The sequence below is a fragment of the Diadema setosum genome, chromosome 14 (genome assembly GCF_964275005.1).
Source record: "Diadema setosum chromosome 14, eeDiaSeto1, whole genome shotgun sequence".
Taxonomy (NCBI): domain Eukaryota; kingdom Metazoa; phylum Echinodermata; class Echinoidea; order Diadematoida; family Diadematidae; genus Diadema; species Diadema setosum.
This window is the reverse complement of record NC_092698.1, coordinates 8,885,469-8,907,067: the sequence shown is the minus strand read 5'-3', so window position 1 is coordinate 8,907,067 and position 21,599 is coordinate 8,885,469.

Below are 21,599 nucleotides of genomic sequence, written 5' to 3'. Positions count from 1 at the left end.
GTATTATTGTGCTATGCTCATATCCCAGAGGTGAGGCCCGTCATCGTTGTATCTTAGTAGTCGTTTAATGACAATGTGATATGGTAAGACAGAGTGAGAGTAACTCATTGGTTCTGTGTCTCTTGGTCAGTTGGTCACAGGGCATTTACGTAAACAATTAAATATACAATAATAAGTTGCGTATATTTGCTTGTATGTGGTCTATGTACACTCGGCAAAAAGAAAGTAAACACTTTTTCGAGTTCATACTTTCCATAAAAGATTTTGAGGAAAACCAATGTATTATACAGTATATTCAAGGTGATTTAATTGGCTATCAAGCTAGTAGGTTAATACAAAGGGAAACTTTACACATGAGTGAACACATTCACTTTTGCCCTCCAAAGCACAAAGGTAAAACTTGCAAAATTTGACATGTTGTCTTTCATTTGGCAATGTCCTTCAAGATAACAGTGAGAACAAAAAATAAACAGTTTGACACAACGAGAGACATGAATGAAATAGCAAAAACAAGTTTTGTTCTCTTTATCTCTTGATAACCTCAAACAAAAGCAAAGTGGAAAACTAAAGGGGGAAAATAAGAATTTTCTGTCAATTCAATATTCAAACGACATAGGGAGTAATGGCATAAAGATGATTAAGTAAACAGAATTTCTGAAATTTAATCTTTATTCAATAATTTAAGAATTTAGGAGAAATTTAGGAACCATTGTCCTAATTTGAAAACAAAGTGACATTTTTACCATTTTGTTAATATTGCTTCTTCTCTTATTTCATTTGAATTTAGATTTTACCCAAGATTCTTCACTTTTCTCCCTTTTGGCCTTTATTGATATTTTGGGCTTCAAAGATATCATAGAGATCAAAGGTTCATTTTTGCAACTTAGTTCATGTATCTAATTGTGTTTTCCATTTTATTTATCATAATCTTAAGTCCCGCAAGCTACATGTGTATGATTAAGTGATCTTAAGATTACAAGGTTTCAAGAGTGGGTAGAAGACATTAAAGTTCAGACACTTTTCAGAAAGTGATTATTTTGTTTTATATCTTTGTGTAATGGAAAGAGTGCAATAGTTTTTTTTCCCCGACTCTTGTTTTATAACTCTCCACCGTCGACAATCGAGTGCTCTTTTTGCTTTGGGTGCCCCTTTTAACAACTCTCACTCATGAGAATAAAATACCCAGGTATTACATTTTATACCAGTATGCCGGGAATTTTTCCCATTTAAACATTTTATAGATTTCAATGACAGAGACATCCCAGCGCAGCTGTAACATTATGTAAAAGCACCAGTGTGGACTGACAGTGCTTTTCTACAAAGCATCACTTAGTCCTTGCTTTATGTCAATCAATGTACTCGTTGCATGAGTATGAAGGATAAAATAGGTAAAAGAAAACTCAAATATCAAGGTCAGTTACACTCTTGAAATTTTCTTTTTCTTTTTTAAAGGAAAATCATTTTGTCTTGCCTATAGAGAGAGAGAAAAAAAAATGTCTTGTGAAGATTATCGATTTTTTGGTAGCATTGTCACTGGAACGAAGATTGAAGTATCTGAGGAATATCTCAGATGTTATAGAATTTGAATAAAAGGAATCACAAATCTTCTGCTGTGAGCGCTATCTGTCTTCAAAGGCACTGCCTTTTATTCGGTGTTTGAAGAAAAGAAAGAAATAGCTAACTGTCTCCTAGCTATCACGGCTTCTTCTTTTTTCGTCCATCAGCTTTTGTGAACTTCCGTTTTTAGTGGGAACGCTATGGATAGAATCGATGCAGAGTTTGCAAGCAGATAATAGATCACGAAGCCGGAGAAAGCTTGGGGGGGGGGGGTAAGAGAGGCAACTCAAGGATAAACACAGCGTGTTCATTCCTCCTGGCAAACACTTGAAATAAACTTTCAAAAAGTTTTTGTTTTAGCTTTTTTTTATTTGCTCTGCTTGTATGTTTAGATGTGTTTTCACACGTTTGTTGTTTGTATATATTTTTTATTCATTCATCTGTTACTTTCTATATTCTTTCAGTGTAACTTACTTAAGGTATTAAATCATTTCGGTATATTCTACATACTAACGCACACACAGTAATTCACACAAACATACGCACAAACATACCCACACAGATACATTTATACAACAAACACACACGTCATATAGCATATTTGTCGCTTGTCCAGGCACGCGACGATTCATATCGTCGAAATATCGCAATTTGACATTCCCGTTAAGATGCAATACACCCGTCAGTTGCTCGAACAAAGATACAGTAGCGGTAATTCAATAATTAAGATGATAATAAAAGAAACATCTAGAGTATCATGACATACACACAAAGTTTTAGTAAAGTTTTCTTTTCTTTTTATGTCTAAATAGATGTGATGACGCAGACATGAACAATGTGGCAAATGTTGGAACAATCCGAAAATAATCGTAACGCAAAAAAAAAAATGACAACACACAAACAAATCCTTGAAGTAAATTCTTGCCTAAGGTTGAAGCACGAGAAAATCGTTACAAAAAATGCGTTATCATAGTGGAATCTACTTCACGCACATGTGACGGTTGCTCTTTCGTAGTTCGCATATCTGCATATATGTATTGTGAGTAACCAAATTAGCTGAGACGACTTTTCATACGTAAAAAAAAAAATAAATTTAAAAAAAATCAAACATTTCTATTCCTGAGCATGCGCACGAACCCACGTGGTGTGGTACACTGCTTAATCATGCATAATCTGCTGCTTAGAGATTTGCGAGGACTTAAGAGCGTGAGAGATTCTGCTGATTTGTCACTTGCATCGAGTTCTTAAACCTGCTGGACAATTCGACTCAGAGTAGGGTAAGTTGGTCGTAGACCTACTAGGTTCTAGGCTAGTATCAGGACCCAAACATGAGAAGAGCTGTTAGGAAAAATGTCTCTTTTGATGATTAATATTATTTGTGGGTTCGCGCTTACTCACCGACGTCCGTTAAAGTTCATAAAAATTATCTTTCGAGTTTCAAATGGTTGAAAAAAGAATACAAGCGGTTTGAGACCTATAACACTCTTTGGCTTTTGGTTTATAGTGTTTGGAATACTGTATACAGCTGGCATGTATAGACCTAGGTATTAGGCCTACGTAGGTAGTGTATACATTCGATTTACAAATTATTTGCATAATATTTGCATGTGCAAAGATGTCACAGCGGTAAGATCGGTTGGAAATTACACGGTTATTTAAAATCAAGCGGTAAAACTGCTGTCTGCCAAACTTTTTCCTTTGTGTGTGTGTGTGTGTGTGTGTGTGTGTGTGTATTCCATAAGAGATAATCTATTATGTTAAAATGCAAGACGTGTTGTGCCTTATTCCACGCATGCCCTCGTGAACACGCGTAATCCCCTTTCACAGCGCAGAATACATAATTGTTTTTGCTCTGGTCTGTCGGTGGAGGCAAAATTGTTTGGAGATGTTTACATGATTGGTAATTCGACGGAAAATTATAATAAATCATTGGCATGAATAAGGAGCATTTTACGATGAGAGAAATGCAGTTGTACATGTCATATTGTAAATATTGCATTAACATAGATGTGAAGGTGCCTTCACGTTAGTAAATCATTTTCATTCTTTGTTATTACTAGAAACGCCTTAATCCTCCTTAAACATTTTGTAGCACAAAGTGGAGACAGTAAGTAATTCATGAAATTCTTCACCATCAATATTGCTGCATGAGAACAGGCGAGTGGCTTTGGCGCGAAATGCTATAACCTATTTACTATAGGCTGGTTTTTTGATAATTCTTTAATTAAATGTTTTCGTCTGTTTCAATACAATTTGCAGTATGATGTCAATAGCAAGCTAATGTGAAAAAATAAAATACAGAAGTGGACGACACAAAATGTTTACTCATCTGTTATCCCCACAGATATAGCTGATGTGTACAATGAGTGGCAGCGTTGTCTTCTTAGCAACTTTTCTGGCCGTAGCAATCAGCGACGCACTGGCCACAGTGTTGCCCGAAACCCAACGAATGTCTTTAGAAGTCGTCACACCACACCACGCCCTCCCGGTAACCAACGCCGATGCTCTACACGAAACAGGTGGCACAGATGCCACGGCGCTCTCTACCGAAGATGAACATGCGTCTGCACTTGTTACTGACTGGTCGGAGGTGCCACAGGGGCCGCAGTGGGTGTGGATCTTGAAATGGTCCTGGTCCATCATTCTTCAGTTGGTCTGCGCCCTGTTTGGTATGATTGGTAATTCTCTGGTCATCGTTGCCGTGATGAAGAGAAGAGGCGCTAAACACACGACGGACATCTTCATCACAGCCCTAGCCGTCGCCGATTTATTCACCTCCGTTTTTCTGATACCTCATCCCGTTGCTGTGCGCGTACCTAACTCTGTGCTGGGAACGATTTACTGCAAACTAGTGTACACCCGCTTACCAACTTGGCTTTGCATTCATGCGTCTGGATACACGTTGATGGGAATGTCAAGTGCACGTTTGGTGGCGGTGATAAGCCCGCTGCATTTCAAATCCGTAGTTACTCCGCGGGCAGTCTTCAAGTACATCTGCGGAGCATGGGCGTTCTCAGTTGTCCCTTTTCTTTACAGCATCAATATATATGTTATTAAGAACGCCTGTATAGTCACAGGCAGTCACGTTGTTAGGATTTCCCTCTGGTGCTATCTCTTCACGCTTCGGGTGGGCATTCCTACCGCCATTATGATAGTCACTCAAGTTTTGACCGCTTGTTCGCTCCATCGCCAATCACGTCGTACCCGAAAAGCGCGCAGTTTAAAAGATGACTCAAAGGCATCGTTTCACGACAAGGCGCGTAATCGAATCGTTCGGCTTACGTTCCTCATCGTCCTGGTTTATATCATGGCCCTGTGTCCTCACCATATTGCAACGATTATTGCTGTGGCAAGCGGATCTTTGTCATCGTACATCAATGATCCACTTCACAATTCCCTTTCCTTGCTAACGTTTTTGAATTCATGTGCAAATCCGTTCATTTATGCAGCACAGTACCCGAAATTCCGTTCCGCAATTAAGAATCTATTCTCTTCATCTGATGATGAAGTGAGTTACCCTATCTTTAGCTGAGTCAGTAATTCGGTTGGGCCACTCTAAAAAATGATATTAACTGTCAGTTAATTCAAAACTTTCATACCACAGAAAAGTGAAATCCGTGCACGATCGCGTTTGTCGACTTTCTATAAACAGTAGCTGTCATATTGACGCCGTATGACTAAAATTACACCGGTATTTTTTTTTTTTTTTTTTTTTTTGGGGGGGGGGGGGGGCATTTCAGGCCGATTCCATGAAATTTAATGCTGACATTCACAGTATTTGTACCAAACCACACGCACTTTCACCAAAGAATGATAGTTAATGGTGTGAATAGAAAATGAGTAGGCCTCCTGTCCTCTAGAAAGTTTACCTCGGTATGAGATCTGATTTCCAGTTATCAATTTCGCATTTTTCTGTCTGATGCGCAACAATACTATAAGAGATAATTACGTCTAAGACGTTAGTGCGGGAATGAACATTTATTTATACTACATTTAGTGAACGTTTATTTTAATACTCACCTCAATTCGTTGAATTTATTTTCAAATTAAACGTTGTCATAGTTCTTGGTGCGCTGACTAATTAAAAGAGTAACTTTTTTGGAATGTGATCCTTCTCTTGCTCGGTTCTCCTCCGGCATACATTCTACACTTTGGGGATGAACAATTTTTCAACTAAACCACAAAACTTCTACACACTTATTACACAGTGATGACGCACATGCGGAAAAAGAGCCGAGATACCACGATTTATTCATTTACATACCTGTGGATGTAGAAATAAAAATAAATCAGAAAAAGTGTGAACTAGATCGCTTATTTTCAGGTCTAGAAATGCAAAATCTCCCTCATGTGGGAGAGCCCAGCCCCCTCCCCCGCACGTATCATCCAAATTTTGCCCCCCCCCCCCTTCAATCGTGAAAAACGGATCGGCGCCCCTGGCATGTGCCTGATGCACAGAATGTCGCTCCGCTACTAACATTGGAATAGCAATTTATGGCTCTGTCAAAGTCAGAAACAGAAAAAAACTTATAGGAGATTCAATTTTTCTTGTGTTTTGGTACAGGAAAGTTATATATCGTTCATAAATATTTACATAATATATCTAAGGACAGCGTTGTGACATCGCTTTGAAACTTACAAAATAACCTTTGTCTATATTCTAAGCAACTAGGAAAAATTTAGTGCCTCCTCCGCCTTAAATTCTGTTGCATCTAGATTATTACAACTCTATAAAACATTTTATTATCAATTTTACAGTAATCCATTTGAAAATCGGAAACTTAGTGCGGTTTGAACGCTAATCAAGTAAGGATCTAATACTATAGCATTGACGTCGTAATTAAACCCTTTGCTTACAGGAAGCAAGCATGTTCTATCAAGCTTTTGGTGATCTACTTTGTCTTAGATGCAGCACGTTTATTTTATTGACACTATGAGAATGTCCGTGCGAACGTGTACACAATCGTGAAGCTGAATCAGATCTGTGCTTTGTAGACCGTGTGTAGCGAAACATTCTGCCAGTACTGTTACGAAATGAATCCTTGCTGGATAAGACTTACGTGCTTAAAATCATGAGCGGCAATATGAAAAGTGAATTATTCGTGAATTTTGGTAAGCTTGAAAGTTCTTTCTGTTTAATTTTAGAAATAAGTGTGTGTATAGTTATGTATGGGTTGCGTGTTTACGACTTCGTATCATGTACATGTCCAGCAGGTGCACTCGAATATTAAGATATAAAAACTTTCAAGTCATTAACTATTAATCATAACTATTTCATATCGTCAATATTCGTATTATATACATGTGCATTCTTTTATTCTACTGTACTATCAATCCATGCATATCTGTTATTTTTATGTGTTCTTTTGTTGAACAAGCCTTTACCCAATTCATTTATGCATTTAAATTGTATTCGATCTGTACGGTGATTTATTTTAATCTAATTTAATTGTGCTTTGTAGATTTGTCTTTGTTAGAACGATTGCAGAAATCTGAATTTGGTTGCATTTGCTTTCCAATATTACACTGCCAATATACCCCTGGCTCATTTCTTTCTAATGTCAGAAGCAGAAGAGGTAAGGAAATTGGCATAAAGTACTTGGATTTGCAGTGAAGATGTATATTTTGTCTGTGTACAAGTATTATTATGTTTGCAACTTGTTGCACCTGTATCGGGATTACTTACGTTTTGTGTGTGTTGCCAGTTCAATAGGCCTACAGACGATGGACGAAAGTGGCTTTATAAAAAAGGTTCAACTGGCAACTTTCGTATAACAAGCAGATTTTAACTTTTTTTAAAAGTATACGTCCTCACAATATCCCACATGAAATTTACCCAGAAAATCTAATTGCGACCATGCTCAAATGACGTCATCAAAATGGCGTCTTAAGGACTGCAATTTGGCTAGAGTAATTGTCGCTTCCCGTTATCCAATTTTAACGATTTAAATGTATGAACTTATATTTTGTACGTCAATGAACACGATGGATGCCTTTTCGAATTGGTCATACAAAACTAATTTACATAAAATGCAAATTAGTGGTAACTGTAAGAGTACAATCATAACATCAGTACTCACGTTGGCATAATGTACGTTTTGCAGGTGGGGACGCGGGGTTGAGGGGGTAACTTTGGGCGCCTCCCAAGGGGTCGCTTTAAATGTACACCCCTTTTTACTATTGTAAAGCAATGTCTCCTGTATTGATTACATTGCATTTCTTGGAAACAAACGTGCCCTTGCTATAGGGCACGACACCATGTAGGTTTGGAACAAATATATTCGCGTTATGATAATATATGTTTTCTATATTGACAAGAGGATAAAGGGCATTTTGGGGGCACACGGCACAGGATCGCCCTTCAATAAGCACCCTCTTTATTATGTAGATCTTGTGAGGTAAATCTTCTTCCATCATTTCCTTGACTTTTCATTGATGTAAGAGTGTATTTGCTGCATTGCCGGACCTACTTTTAAAACCATTCACGCTAAAAGAACTGTATTTGCGTTGCTAATATCCATATTATGTAATAAAGGCCATGAGCGTACTATAGGTGTAAATTAAGACACCTCCCCAAAGATTACCTTGGAATGTTCACCTTTTTGACAATGTAGTTATTGTAGAGCAATGCTTCCTCTATGGTTGCATTTTTGGATGCAAAAGTGTCTTTGCAATACGGCACGATGGAAATTTCGAAAACATGTACGTTTGAAACATAATATATATAATATTCGCATTATATGATATTACATGTTTTCTATATTGCCGTGAGGGTGGAGTATTTTTGACACATCCCACAGGGCTGCCGTTTAATGCGCACCCTCTTCACTGTATAGATCTTGTAAAGTTAAGTCTCTTCTATCATTTCCATTACTTGTCATCGATGAAAATTGTATTTGCTGTATTGCCGGGACTACTTTTACAACCATTCACGCTAGAACAACGGTATTTGCGTTGTTAATATTTGTGTTTTGTAACAAGAGGGCGTGAGGTTAGGTGTGAATTTATGCACTTCCCAAGGGATTAATTTTGAATGTTCACCCTTTTGACAATATAGTTATTGTAGAGCAATGTCTCCTCTATTAATAAGTTGTATTTTTTGGTCGTTTGCGTTTTTAGAGTGCAATTATATTCGATGCTTTCTATTAGACAAATTATAAATGTTGACACTATTGTTAAATTCCGTACTTTGATTCTACGTAATTAATGGATAAGCTATTATAATCTGTCTGATAACAAACTCTAATTTTATGATATTATCCATGCTAGATTACTAATGCTGCAAAGTTTGTTTTTGGTGAAGAGAAACTGAAATATCATATTAATTTTGAACACTGTTGATATGCTCATATCGGGCACTTTGATGCATCACAATATTCCGTTGGCTCGGAACCCTTTGCATAAATGCCAATGAGGCCCAGATTATGTACGTGGAAATGTTTGCATCGCACTAACTCACATTGCAAACATAGGTTTCAACACTTTCGGTGTTCCAATCTCAAACCTAGAAGCATAGTTTTCATGGAAACACTGTATTTTTAATCATTATGGGAGCTTATTTGCATACTATGCAAATGAGGCCCAGATTATGTACATGGAAATGGTTGCATCGCACTAACTGACATTGTTAACATAGGTTTCAACACTTTCGGTGTTCCAATCTCAAACCTAGAAGCATTGTTTTCATGGAAACACTGTATTTTTTATCATTAAGGGAGTTAATTTGCATATTATGCAAATGAGGCCAGACTATGTACATGGTGAAATGTTTGCATCGCACTAACTGACATTGTAGACATAGGTTTCAACACTTTCGGTGTTCCAATCAGAAACCTAGAAGCCTAGTTTTCATGGAAACACTGAATTTTTATCATAATGGGAGCTACAGTACTGTAATTTGCATATTATGGAAATTTAGCCACTTTGCCCTATTTAGACTTTTAGTATGTTGTTTAGGAGCCCATAACAAGCACTGCAGTGGAATTCCTACTGTTGCAATTAGTGGCGGGTGAAACCAAATTTTGACTGCATGGACTAATATGATCTATGACAAAATGCGTATCCAGTTTCTGTTAACAGTGCTTCATTTCTTTCAGAAGTGCAGTATTTGTTGTAGTAGTCCATCGAGTATATTGAGCTTGCTTTGGTATCGTACAGAAGTCCATGCAAGACCCGTTTCACCAACAATGATTTCAGTGAGATCAGTGCCACTTAGTGTTTTCAGTTTCAGCAAGTCCTCGTGACTGAAACATACCAATCAGAAGAGTGAGATAGCGAGACTGAAACCAATGAAGTGAAACTGAAACCAATGAAAAGTTTGGTGAAAAACCCTACATGACTGCAAGAAAGGAACAGCTGTTAGCCATGAACTAACCATTTTAATTGGGAGTGGGGCGGAGGTGGAGGAGGGTCTCTTTTTGTGAGAAATTGACTTATGAGAAATTGACATCTATCTTCTGTGCCCAATTGACTTGAACGAAATGTCAGCTTGTCTTATGATTGTGCCAAATGCAAAACAAAAAACAAAAAAAAAATCCAGCTACTGAGATGGAATATACATAATACACCACTAATGATGAAAGTTGTGATTTCTGGGTCCCATTTCAAAAAAAAAAAAATTGATACGATAGCAACTCTTGCTGGAATGGCAGTTGTCATGGTAACGACAAGAATCCAGATTCCTGATTGGCTGTTGCTATTGGAAGTTGCCACTCCAGCAAGAGTTGTTATCCTAACACCTTTTATGAAATGGGGCCCTGGACAGCTCTGTTATAATGGCTACAGGCAAGTCTGAGTGTAACCATGGTAGCTATGGTCTCTCACTGGTTTGGTCTCAACTCCAGTCAATTAAATTTACATACTTATATAAATTTAAAATGGTGTTTATCATTGAGAAGGTGTTGCATTTTTTGCTTGAGAAAAACATTGTTTTCAGCATAAAGTTGCCACAAAAATGACATAATTTGGGCTCAGATTTTTCCCATTCATTTTTCTGGTTTGGGGGTGGCCACGTTGATGACGTTATTTGGGCATGTTCCGAAGCAGAACTTCTGGGTAGATTTTACTGGTAAGTTTGTTAAGATATCAACTTTTAAAAAATTACAAAATTTGTTTGTTATACGATAGTTGCCAGTTGACCCACAACCGGGTACTTGTCCAAAGTGTTGATGAATTGCAGCATAAATTTGAGTTAGCTAGAAATGGTCTACTGAAGTGGGGTTGGTGTACTCCTGGAATGATACTCCGTATAAGTTCACTATAGCTTGGTCTAAATTAAGTTGGCATAAACGTCATTTCCATCATAAGAGAGAGTCTGTAAATTGAAAACTGATGAAGATAGACCAAAGACATTAAATGAAAATGTATTGATGCCAAGATTAAACTGTTTTTTTTTTTTTAAGATTCAAGTTTTATTCTTACTTCCACCAAAGGAAAAAAATAATTAAAGCCGTACATGTTTTCAATTTGACTTTCAATCATTGAATGATTGTTCACCGAACAGAATATAAAAAAGGCACGAATATAATATAAAAAACAACAATGCACACTTTGTCATTTTAACAAAAAAGATAATTAATCATAACAACGGAAAAGAGGAAACTGTTAAGCTATTCAAGTGTTTAATGCTTATATTATTGCGACATGTTCATGATATAAGGACAGTTTTCAATACACTGTATTGGGATTTTTATTGCCAAATCATAATCATGTGAAAAAGCTTTTGGGGCAACGTTGGCCCAACGTTGGAATAACGACGTAAAGGTGTACAAAGATCATGAATATTAATGAGAGAATTTGCAATTCAAATCTGGCGAAAATATAAAAAAGTTAAATCTAAAAGTATTGATGCTGGCATTAAACTTTAAACTGTGTTAGAAATTGCCATCAAATTATTGCTGATTTATGCACAATTTCCAGTAGCGTTTGTAAAAAGTATTCCCATGTTTTGATGGAATTTTGACGAAAATGCAATGAAAGTGTCAACCAGTTAGTAACCATGCATGTCTTGAAACATCATCACGCAGTGGTTCATAAAGAAAACCAAATACTTTTCTTTCAGCTAGGAAATAGGAATAGATATAGGTATAGCAATAGGTATAGGATGTATAAGCTTAGGAATAGGGTAGCTTGTAGGAATTATAGGAATATACTCTAATTCAGGCGGCCTCTGCCCAGAAACAAGACTTCGATGGCCTAACGTCAGAAACATGACGTTGGCCTAAAAAACTTTTCTGGTCATCGCACCAACGTTGGCTCAACAGTAAAAGGGTGATGTTGAACCAACGTTAGTACATCGTTGGCACAACGGTGAAAAGTGAATCATAAACTGTTGGTCCAGCGTTGGGACAACGTCATAATTAGGTCGGAGGGGAATTTTATGACGTTGGTTGGAAGTTGAAATTGCATTATCATATGGTAAAAAATGGTTGATATAAGGTTTGTCTATCGGTGGGATAGCATCGAAACACTTTTAAAAAGTGGTAGGTATAACGTTGGGATAGTGTTAGTAGTATGGTAGAAAAGTGGTTGCTACAACGGTGGTTTAACATTGGGATAACGTCATAACAGAGTGGAAAAGTGGTTGGTATATCGTTTATCTACGGTTTGGATAACGTCATTACATAGTCAGAATGTGGATAGTATAACGTTGGTGATAACGCCTTATCACATTTGAAATGTGGTAGGTATAACAGTGGGATACTGTCATAGTATGGTTTAAAAGTGGTTGGTACAACGTTGGTCTCTAACATTGAGATAACGTCATTGTGGTGTGGTTGATACAACGTTGGTCTAAGGTTGGTCTAACACCATGACACACTTGTAAAGTGGCAGGTATATCGTGGGGATAATGTTATAGTATGGTGTGAACTTGGTTGGAATAATGTCGGTGTAACGGTGGGATAACGTCATTACAAGTTGGAATAGTGGTCGATGCAGCCGCTGGGATAGCGTCATAACAAAGTTGAAAAGTCGTTGATTTTATGTTGGGATAACGTCATTACAAAGTCGAAAAGGGAATGATTTAACTGTGTGATAATGTCATATTACAGTGGAAAAGTGGTTGGTATAACGTTTAGCATAACGTTATAACAGGGTGGAAAAGTGCTTGATATAACTTTGGTATTACGTCAAGATTTCACTGTTGGGCCAATGTTAGCCCGACGGCCAAAATGACGTTGGATCAACGTCATGTTTCTGACGTTGTGGCAACATACACACAAGTAGTTGGGCCAACGTTGGGCCAGTGCACCATGCAAAGTGGAAGAATGGTTGGTATAAGGTTGGTCTGACATTGTACCAACGTCGGCCCAACATAAGGCTTTACCGTTGAACCAACGTTGGCCCGATGGCCAAAATGACGTCGGAGCGACGTCACGTGTCTGTTGTTGGCCCGACGTACATGTATGCCGTTAGACCAACGTTGGGCCAACGCAGCATTGCTATCTGGGAAATTCAGCCTCAATCCGCTGGCCTATAATAGTTGAGATGATATTGTGTCGCAGGTAGTCATATCCTGTCTTCGTATTAAGAGTACGTGCACTCTAAAAAATGGGGCGTTAAAAAATGACCCGAACGGGATTGAAAATGACCCCGCATACTTGGTCAACTGTGCACTAACCCATGCGGGGGCACTTTAACCCCACATTGCGGGGTCACCCAAAATGACCCGGCAGCGGGTTTGAAATTCAACCCCGTTACGGGGTTATTTCTAGATGACCCCGCACGATTTCGGGGTCATTTAAAAAAAAAAAATAATCCGACCTTTTATGGGCAGCCAAAAATGACGAATTATTTTTTAAAATGTCAAATTTTCACATCAAATTTGATAAACAGATTACCATGAATCTTAATTTTTTTCTACCCAGAGCAAAATGTAAAATACATATCATCATGATACTACATCCCAAGATCATTAAAAAAGAAAAGAAAAAGAGAGTGTACATTTAGCGTCTAGCAAGCCGTCTGGAAGAATCAGCGACCACTGACGTAATTTGAACGCTTCGTAGTAATCAATACCCAAATATAAGAATCAGCTCTGCAATGATTCCTTCCTGCTTAAGCAGATTTTGGAGAAAGTGAGCGTGTGTCAAAAGATGTTATGATTCATAGATATGACTTAATGGTTACGAATAGGTAAGTACATCAGTTTTCCTGGGATTAGAATAACAATTTCAACTTAGTATAATTTGTAAAAACAATTTTAGTTTTATACAACTAACACAAATGGACACAAATCAATTCAAAGTATTCGTTTCCCTCCCAATTTATTTTACTACAATTCTATCAGAAGAAATTCAACACTTGATCGTGATCATTTTTTTCCTTTGTTACAAGCATGCGATTGTTTACAGTTGGATTTAAAAAATAAAGCCAACCAATTTACAATTGGACAAAAATCAAAACAGACCGTTAAATAAAAGGGTTCTATAGAACCGGGGCCAGAGTGGTCTTTTTCTATAGCGAGAGACCGCCGTTGTGTGATAACACTAGAGAATTAGTCTGAAAGTTTGCTAGTCCTTAGACTTTGATTCCAGAATGATGGAGCCAGGACATCTAATAACTGAAATTCACTTACGTGGTTGAGAGTAAGCTGCCTCTGCGATAGGTTTAAAAAAGTACGTAGATAAGAAGATGATCCGTTCGATATAGGCCGACATTATAGAAATTTTAGATATTCCATATTCCAAGCTGGTTGCGTTGATCAGAAGGATGGTGATGGCCCGGAAAGATGCCGCGATGTCAGTGAATTCGTTCCAGCTTGGCTTACTGAAGAGCTCGGCTGCTAGACTAGGTTTACATGTTCAGGATTCCCATGATCCTATCTGTTTACGACGACGATCATGACAAGATATGTCCAGCCCTGCTTCGACGATGACCTAATTTAAATTTCAGGCGCAAAGACGAACATCTCAGCAAAGTTCGATCTCGCGACAAAGAAACACCTATAATAGTGGCGGATCCAGAGGGGGCGCAAGAGGCGCACGCCCCCCCCCCCCTTTATTTATCGTTAAAAACAAAAGAAATAAAAAGAAAATAATGAAATGAAACCTGTAAGTGGCACAAAAAATATTAGTTGCACTCCCCTTTACAAAATTTCTGGATCCGCCCCTGTATAAGAGCACGATGATTAAAACGCAACTTCTGTTGCAACAAATCTAGAAGTAGAACTCTCTTTACTTTAGTTGAAGCTGTCGATGTCGATAAACAGTAACCGTGCTGAAAGTTGAACACCGGCGGCGGCTTCAACCATTAAACTCTGTAGCTTCCGTATCTGGACCCTTTCGTCTGAAATGAGAAGAGTGTATGCCAGTATGGATTACATCTATAGTATAATTATAATAGGTCTAGGATACTAAGAGCCCAATAGTTCTGTGAAACCAAAGTTGAGTTATCTGCATGTTGGAAATAGATCTGTGTCATGATTTTCTAGATCTAGAAAGATTTAATGTTAGAACTTTCATTCATGTTTAAGCACCCATTCACGCATTCCAGCACTAGAACTAACAACGCGCATTGCAACGCAATGAATGTAGACCCCTATCTGGCTATATAACGAGGGCATTTTTCCTACGTTGTGTATAGCTGGACCTACCAGTAACCACTCATCGACCACTTTTTGAATGAATATATCCCTCATTTTCACCTTAATTTCATTCCACTCGAGGCAGAAAATACCGCAGACTTATATCCCGGGATCAGATTGTTGACTCGAACCGTACTAGCGGAGTTCTCGACGACAAACACAAGTGACATTTTGTACTGTAGGCCTAACGTCACACCGGCGCAAGTTCATCATTTTAATCAACCGCCTGTTTTCCCATTGAAAAGCACGTAGACAATCCAGTGAATGGGCTAATGTCTACGTGTAGACATTACTAATGAGGATTTTCTTCGATTCTTTTTCCTCCTGTTTCCTCAGGTTTTACATGTATTCCCCTAATTTTTCTTGATTTGTATTAATGTTCGAATGTACCAGCGTATTGCGCCCCGTCCCACGCTTATTTACTTATTTTGATTTTATACGCGAGAAAGCCATTGCGCGAGGTTGGTCGAACTAAAAATAGGTGGTCGATGAGTAGGCCTTATAGTACTAACGTTAGACTTACTAGATACTCAGTAGGCCCAATTGAGTTAGAGAGTTTCTAATTTCTTTATAGGCCTAGATAATTATATTGTACATCTGAACTTCTGCAGTCTCAATCTGGCCTGCTGGAACCAAAAATAAAATACAAACAAACTGAATTGTATTGACTGTTAAGGTATCGTATCATCCGTAGTGAAACAATAAGATAAATTTTAAGAGGATATAATAACATAACATCCGGACTTTCACATGACGTATTAAGACTTAAGTTTGACTTTATTGCATTCCGTTCTTTCTAACGGTAAGTGGGCTAGATCAATTATTAAAAATGATGCCCCCTTTTTCAATTCAACCAAACAGAGTGCCGCTCTTAACAACCTTCCCTCATGAGAATATCTATGTACTCATAACAGTATGCCGGAATTTTTCAGTGGTTTTCCTTCATTTAAAAATCATATATATTTCAGTGACAGATGTTGCGTCCCGGCGCAGCTGTATCATTATGTTAAGACACCAGTGACAATGCTTTTTATAGCATCACTTTTTCCTCGCTCTCCTTGGTAGAGCAATATGTGACCCTGCATCACAAAACCAACAAAAGTCGCCAGACATAGATTTTTAGTTAAGAGCAGATTCTGAAAGAACAGACTCTAAGCTTTAAAATGATGTATAACTCAATTCACATGGACTCTCCTAACCTACCTAAATACTGGAAAGAAAGCACACACTCTTGAAAAGTGTGAACTGAGAAAAGAGGCTCTGAAGTACAGGGTCTATTCAAGCGCTTAATCTTTCACCAAGCCACACTAGCTGTGCGATGAAAGGGACAAAACACAGGATGTCATACACCGGAGCAACAACAATGAAGGGATTATCAAATTAAGCTGAAATTGAGCATGTTCTATCAACACATTCTGTCCATGATTAATGCACACTTTCGAACCAGTAGCAGTATCCTTTCAAAAGTTATTAGACTTGGAAGTAAAGAGTGTGTAAAGGATTCCAAGAAATGAAAAGGGGACTCTATAAGACATACCTGATTATTCTATACTCTCCTAAAAAAGGGGGTTCTAGAAAAACTGCTATAACACACTTTCCCATGAGTGATTTGATCCCAAACTTAAGCATAATGTAGAAGAAAGATAGCTCTTTTAGAAAATATGACAAAGTCAAGATTGACTTAGTTGACCCATTTAACCTTTTTTAAGTCTTCACGTAAAATCAAGGGGTGCGACTTTGTATTTGTTTTGTGATGCACGGTCACATATGTAAATCAATGTTATTGATCTCAGGAAATTTCAAAAAGATTTTGTTTTTTCCTCTTTTTTTTTGCTCGTGTGTTTAAATGTGTTTCCATACTTCTTTTATTTCTTATTTCTTATCTGTTATTGTCTCTATTTTTCAGTGTAACTCATTTTAGATATGACATTATTTTGATATGTTCTGCACACAAAAGCGCACATAGACACACCAACATACCAACTCATATACGTTTACAACATACACACACTTTTCGTCGCTTTTCCATGCACGCGACAATTTCCATCGAAATATTGCAATTTGACATTTTCCTTTAAAATGCAATACACCCGTCAGTTGCTCGAACAAAGATACAAAAGCTATAATTCAATACAGTTAGACCTCGATTATCCGGCCTCCTTTTATCCGGAAATCTCTATTATCCGGACGCGTTCACGCAGTGAAGGACTTTTATTTTCAAAAAAAAAAAAAACAGTGACTTTAACATCTTTTCATGGATCTATTTCACTAATTTCATAAGATGCGCATGATAGGTTTCTCAATATTTAATGAGGTAAAACATGTATGATTTTCACATAAAGATATACTTTATTTTTGTGAAGAAGGGACTACAATTTTGCGCAGGCTAGCATAGATTACACGACTGTTGCAGGGTACGCTACCTGCCTAGCTGCCAGTGCACTGGGACGGAAGCTTGGACAGCAGCTATGTATCGCATTAACATTGTGTCTCCCATATCCGGCCAATTCGCTTATCCGGATGAGCACCGGTCCCGACATGGCCGGATAATCAAGGTCGAACTGTAATTAAGATGATAATAAAAGAAACATCTAGAGTATGATGACATACAAACAAAGTTTTCGTAAAGTTTTTTTTTTCTATCTAAGTATGATAGGTGTGATGACGCTGACATAAACAATGTGGCAAATGTTGGCACAATCCGAAAATAATCGTAACTAAAAAAAAAAAAGAAACACACAAATTTTTGAAGTAAATTCTTGCTTATGGTTGAAGCACGAGAAAATAGGATTATATCTGCGTAATCATAGTGGAATCTACTTCATGCACATGTGACGGTTGCTCTTTCGTAGTTCGCATATTATATCTTGTGAGTAACCCAATTAGCTGAGGCGACTTTTCATACGTGAACCCGTACCTGGTCTGATGGCCCATTCTTATTTTGTTACACATATTATATGCCCATCAGTTTTTACGAGGAGGGGGGGGGGGGGGGGGGGGGGGACTCCTGAGCATGCGCACGAAACCCTCATGGTGTGGTACATTGCTTAATCATGCATAATCTGCTGCTTAGAGATTTGCGAGGACTTAAGAGCGTGAGAGATTCTGCTGATTTGTCACTTGCATCGAGTTCTTAAACCTGCTGGACAATTCGACTCAGATTAAGGTAAGTTTGCCGCGGTTCTAGGCTAGTATGAGGACCCAAACATTACAAGTGCTGTTAGGAAAAATGTCTCTTTTTGATGATTTGTAGGTTCGCGCTTAGTCACCGATTTTGGTTAAAGGTCATGAAAATCATCTTTCGAGTTTCAAATTTTTAAAAAGAATACAAGCGATTTGAGACCTTACACTCTTTGGCTTTTGGTTTATAGTGCATGGAATACTATGCAGGTGGCATATTATATAGACCTTGACCAAGGTAGTGTGTGCGATGATGTCACAGCGCTAAAATTGGTTGGACATTACGCGGTTATTTGAAATTAAGCGATGATACTGTGCTGTCTGCCAGACTTGTTTATTTTGAGTGTATGTGTGTGTGTGTGTGGTGTATAAAAGATTGTTTATTATAAACGTTAGATGCAAGACGTCTTGTGTCTCGTTCCATGTATACACCCGTCAACAAGAATGAGCTTAAGGACAATTCCTCCTTTCACAGTCTTGTTTTTGCTCTGAGGCAAAATTGTTTGCAGATATTTACTGAGTGGAAATGCAACGGAAAAGTATAATGAATCATTGGCATGAATAGGATTGTTTTACGATGAGAGATATGTAGTTTGGCCATGTCATTTTGTAAATATTGCAAATGAGATACCTTCACTTCGGTAAATCATTTTCATTCTTTCTTATTACTAGAAATACCGTAATCCTCCTTAAACATTTTGTTACACAAAGTTGACACACAATAAAAAAAGATTAGTATTTCATGAAGTACTCCACCTTCAATAATGTTGTATGAGAACAGGGGAAAGGCTTCGGCACGAAATGCTATCATATATTCACTGCAGGTGGTTATTTCAATAATTCTTTGATGTTTTTTGTCTGTTTCGATACGATTTACAGTAAGATGTTAATTAAAAGATGTTAGAAAAATGAAATACAGAATATGACGACACAAAATGTTTACTCATCTGTTATCCCCGCAGATTTCATCTCTGTACAATGAGTGGCAGCGTTGTCTTCGTAGCGACTTTTCTGGCCGTAGCAATCAGCGACGTACTGGCCACAGTGTTGCCCGAAACCCAAAGAATGTCTTTAGAAGTTACCACATTAGACCACACCCTTCCGGTAACCAACGGCGTCGGTATACATGAAACAGGTAGCAGAGATGCCACGGCCCTTTCTACCGAAGATGAACATACGTCTGCACTTGTTACTGACTGGTCGGAGGTTTCAGAGGCGCCGCAGTGGGTGTGGATCTTAAAATGGTCCTGGTCCACCATCCTTCAGTTGGTCTGCGCCCTGTTTGGTATGATCGGTAATGGGCTGGTCATCGTTGCCGTGATGAAGAGAAGATGCGCTAAACACACGACGGACATCTTCATCACAGCCCTAGCCGTCGCCGATTTATTCACCTCCATTTTTCTGATACCTCATCCCATTGCTGTGCGCGTACCTAACTCAGTGTTGGGAACGATTTACTGCAAACTAGTGTACACCCACTTACCAACTTGGCTTTGCATTCACGCGTCTGGATATAGGTTGATGGGAATGTCATGTGCACGTTTGGTGGCAGTAATAAGCCCGCTGCATTTCGAATCCGTCGTTACCCCGCGGGCAATCTTCAAGTACATCTGCGGGGCATGGGTGTTCTCAGCTGTCCCTTTTCTTTACAGCATCAACATGTATGTTATTAACAACGCCTGTATAGTCACAGGCAGTCATATCGTTAGGATTTTCTTTTGGTGCTATCTCTTCACGCTTCGGGTGGGTATTCCTACAACCATTATGATAGCTACTCAAGTTTTGACGGCGTGTTCGCTCCATCTCCAATCGCGTCGTACACGAGAAGCGCGCAGTTTAAAAGATGACTCAAAGGCATCGTTTCACGACAAGGCGCGTAACCGAATCGTTCGGCTTACGTTCCTCATCGTCCTGGTTTATATCTTGGCCCTGTGTCCTCACCATACTGCAACGATTATTTCCGTAGCAAGTGGATCTCTATCATCGTTCATCAACAGTCCACTTCACGATTCCCTTTTCTTGCTGACGTTTTTGAATTCATGTGCAAATCCGTTCATTTATGCTGCCCAGTACCCCAAATTCCGTTCCGCAATTAAGAATCTTATCTCTCCATCTGACGACGAAGTGAATTACCCTATCTTTAATTAATTCATTCGATTGCGCCAAAAAAAAAAAAGAATAATATCAACTGTTAGCCAATTCTAAACTTTCATACCACAGAAAAATAAACTCAGTGCATGATCGCGTTTCTCGACTTTCTATAAACAGTAGCTGTGATATTGACGCCGTATAACTAAAATCACTTCTTTTTTTTTCTTTTTTTTTTGCATTTTAGACCGATTCCGTGAAAATTTAATGCCGACATTCACAGTATTTGTACCAAACCACATGCACTTTCACCAAAGAATGATAGTTAATAGCGTGAGTAGAAACTGAGTAGGCCTACTGTCCTATAAAAAGTTTACCTAGGTGTGGGAACTGATTTGCAGTTATCAATTTCGTATTTTTCTGTATGATGCGCAACAATACTATATAGAGGTAATTAGTCTACGTTAATGTGGGAATGAACATGTACTACATTTAGTGAACGTTTATTTCCATCATACCTCAATTCATTGAATTCATTTTCAAATCAAACGTTGTCATAGTGTCTGGTGCGCTGATTAATTACAAAGGTTAACAATTTTAGAATGTCCAAACGAAGGCTCAGCAGTGAGCTCTAATTTCATTCCTGCTTTTGCACTGATCAACTTTTGCACTTATCTACTGCGCCTCAGAAGAGGCCACTAGATCGATGGCGCATTATAATGCTGTACTTTTCATCATTTCTATCATTATCATTGTCATTATTATTATTATTATTATTATTATTATTATTATTATTATTATTATTATTATGATTACTATACTTCGCTTTATCTATGTTATCATGTTATGATAAACTATGACACGTATGTACCCAGAACTAATTTTCAATACCTTCTATAGCTTTGCTTGCACGGGAGTCACCGTTTGCCCCACCTCCTGCAAGGTCTTCAACTACTTAAAGGGCCCTTGAAATCTAAATGCATATTGATTTGTGTTGATTTATGATACCCTCAACATCACTTATGCTCTGAAACGAATGTCTAGAAACATTCCATGTATTTTTTATATTTTTTCTTCCATTTTTTTTTTCAGATTACTTGGGAACGCCCATAAAAAATCCTTCCAAACATCGCCAAACCACTATTTCTCTTGTGACCTCAGCTGTCAATCATTGCTAAAGTACTGAAAT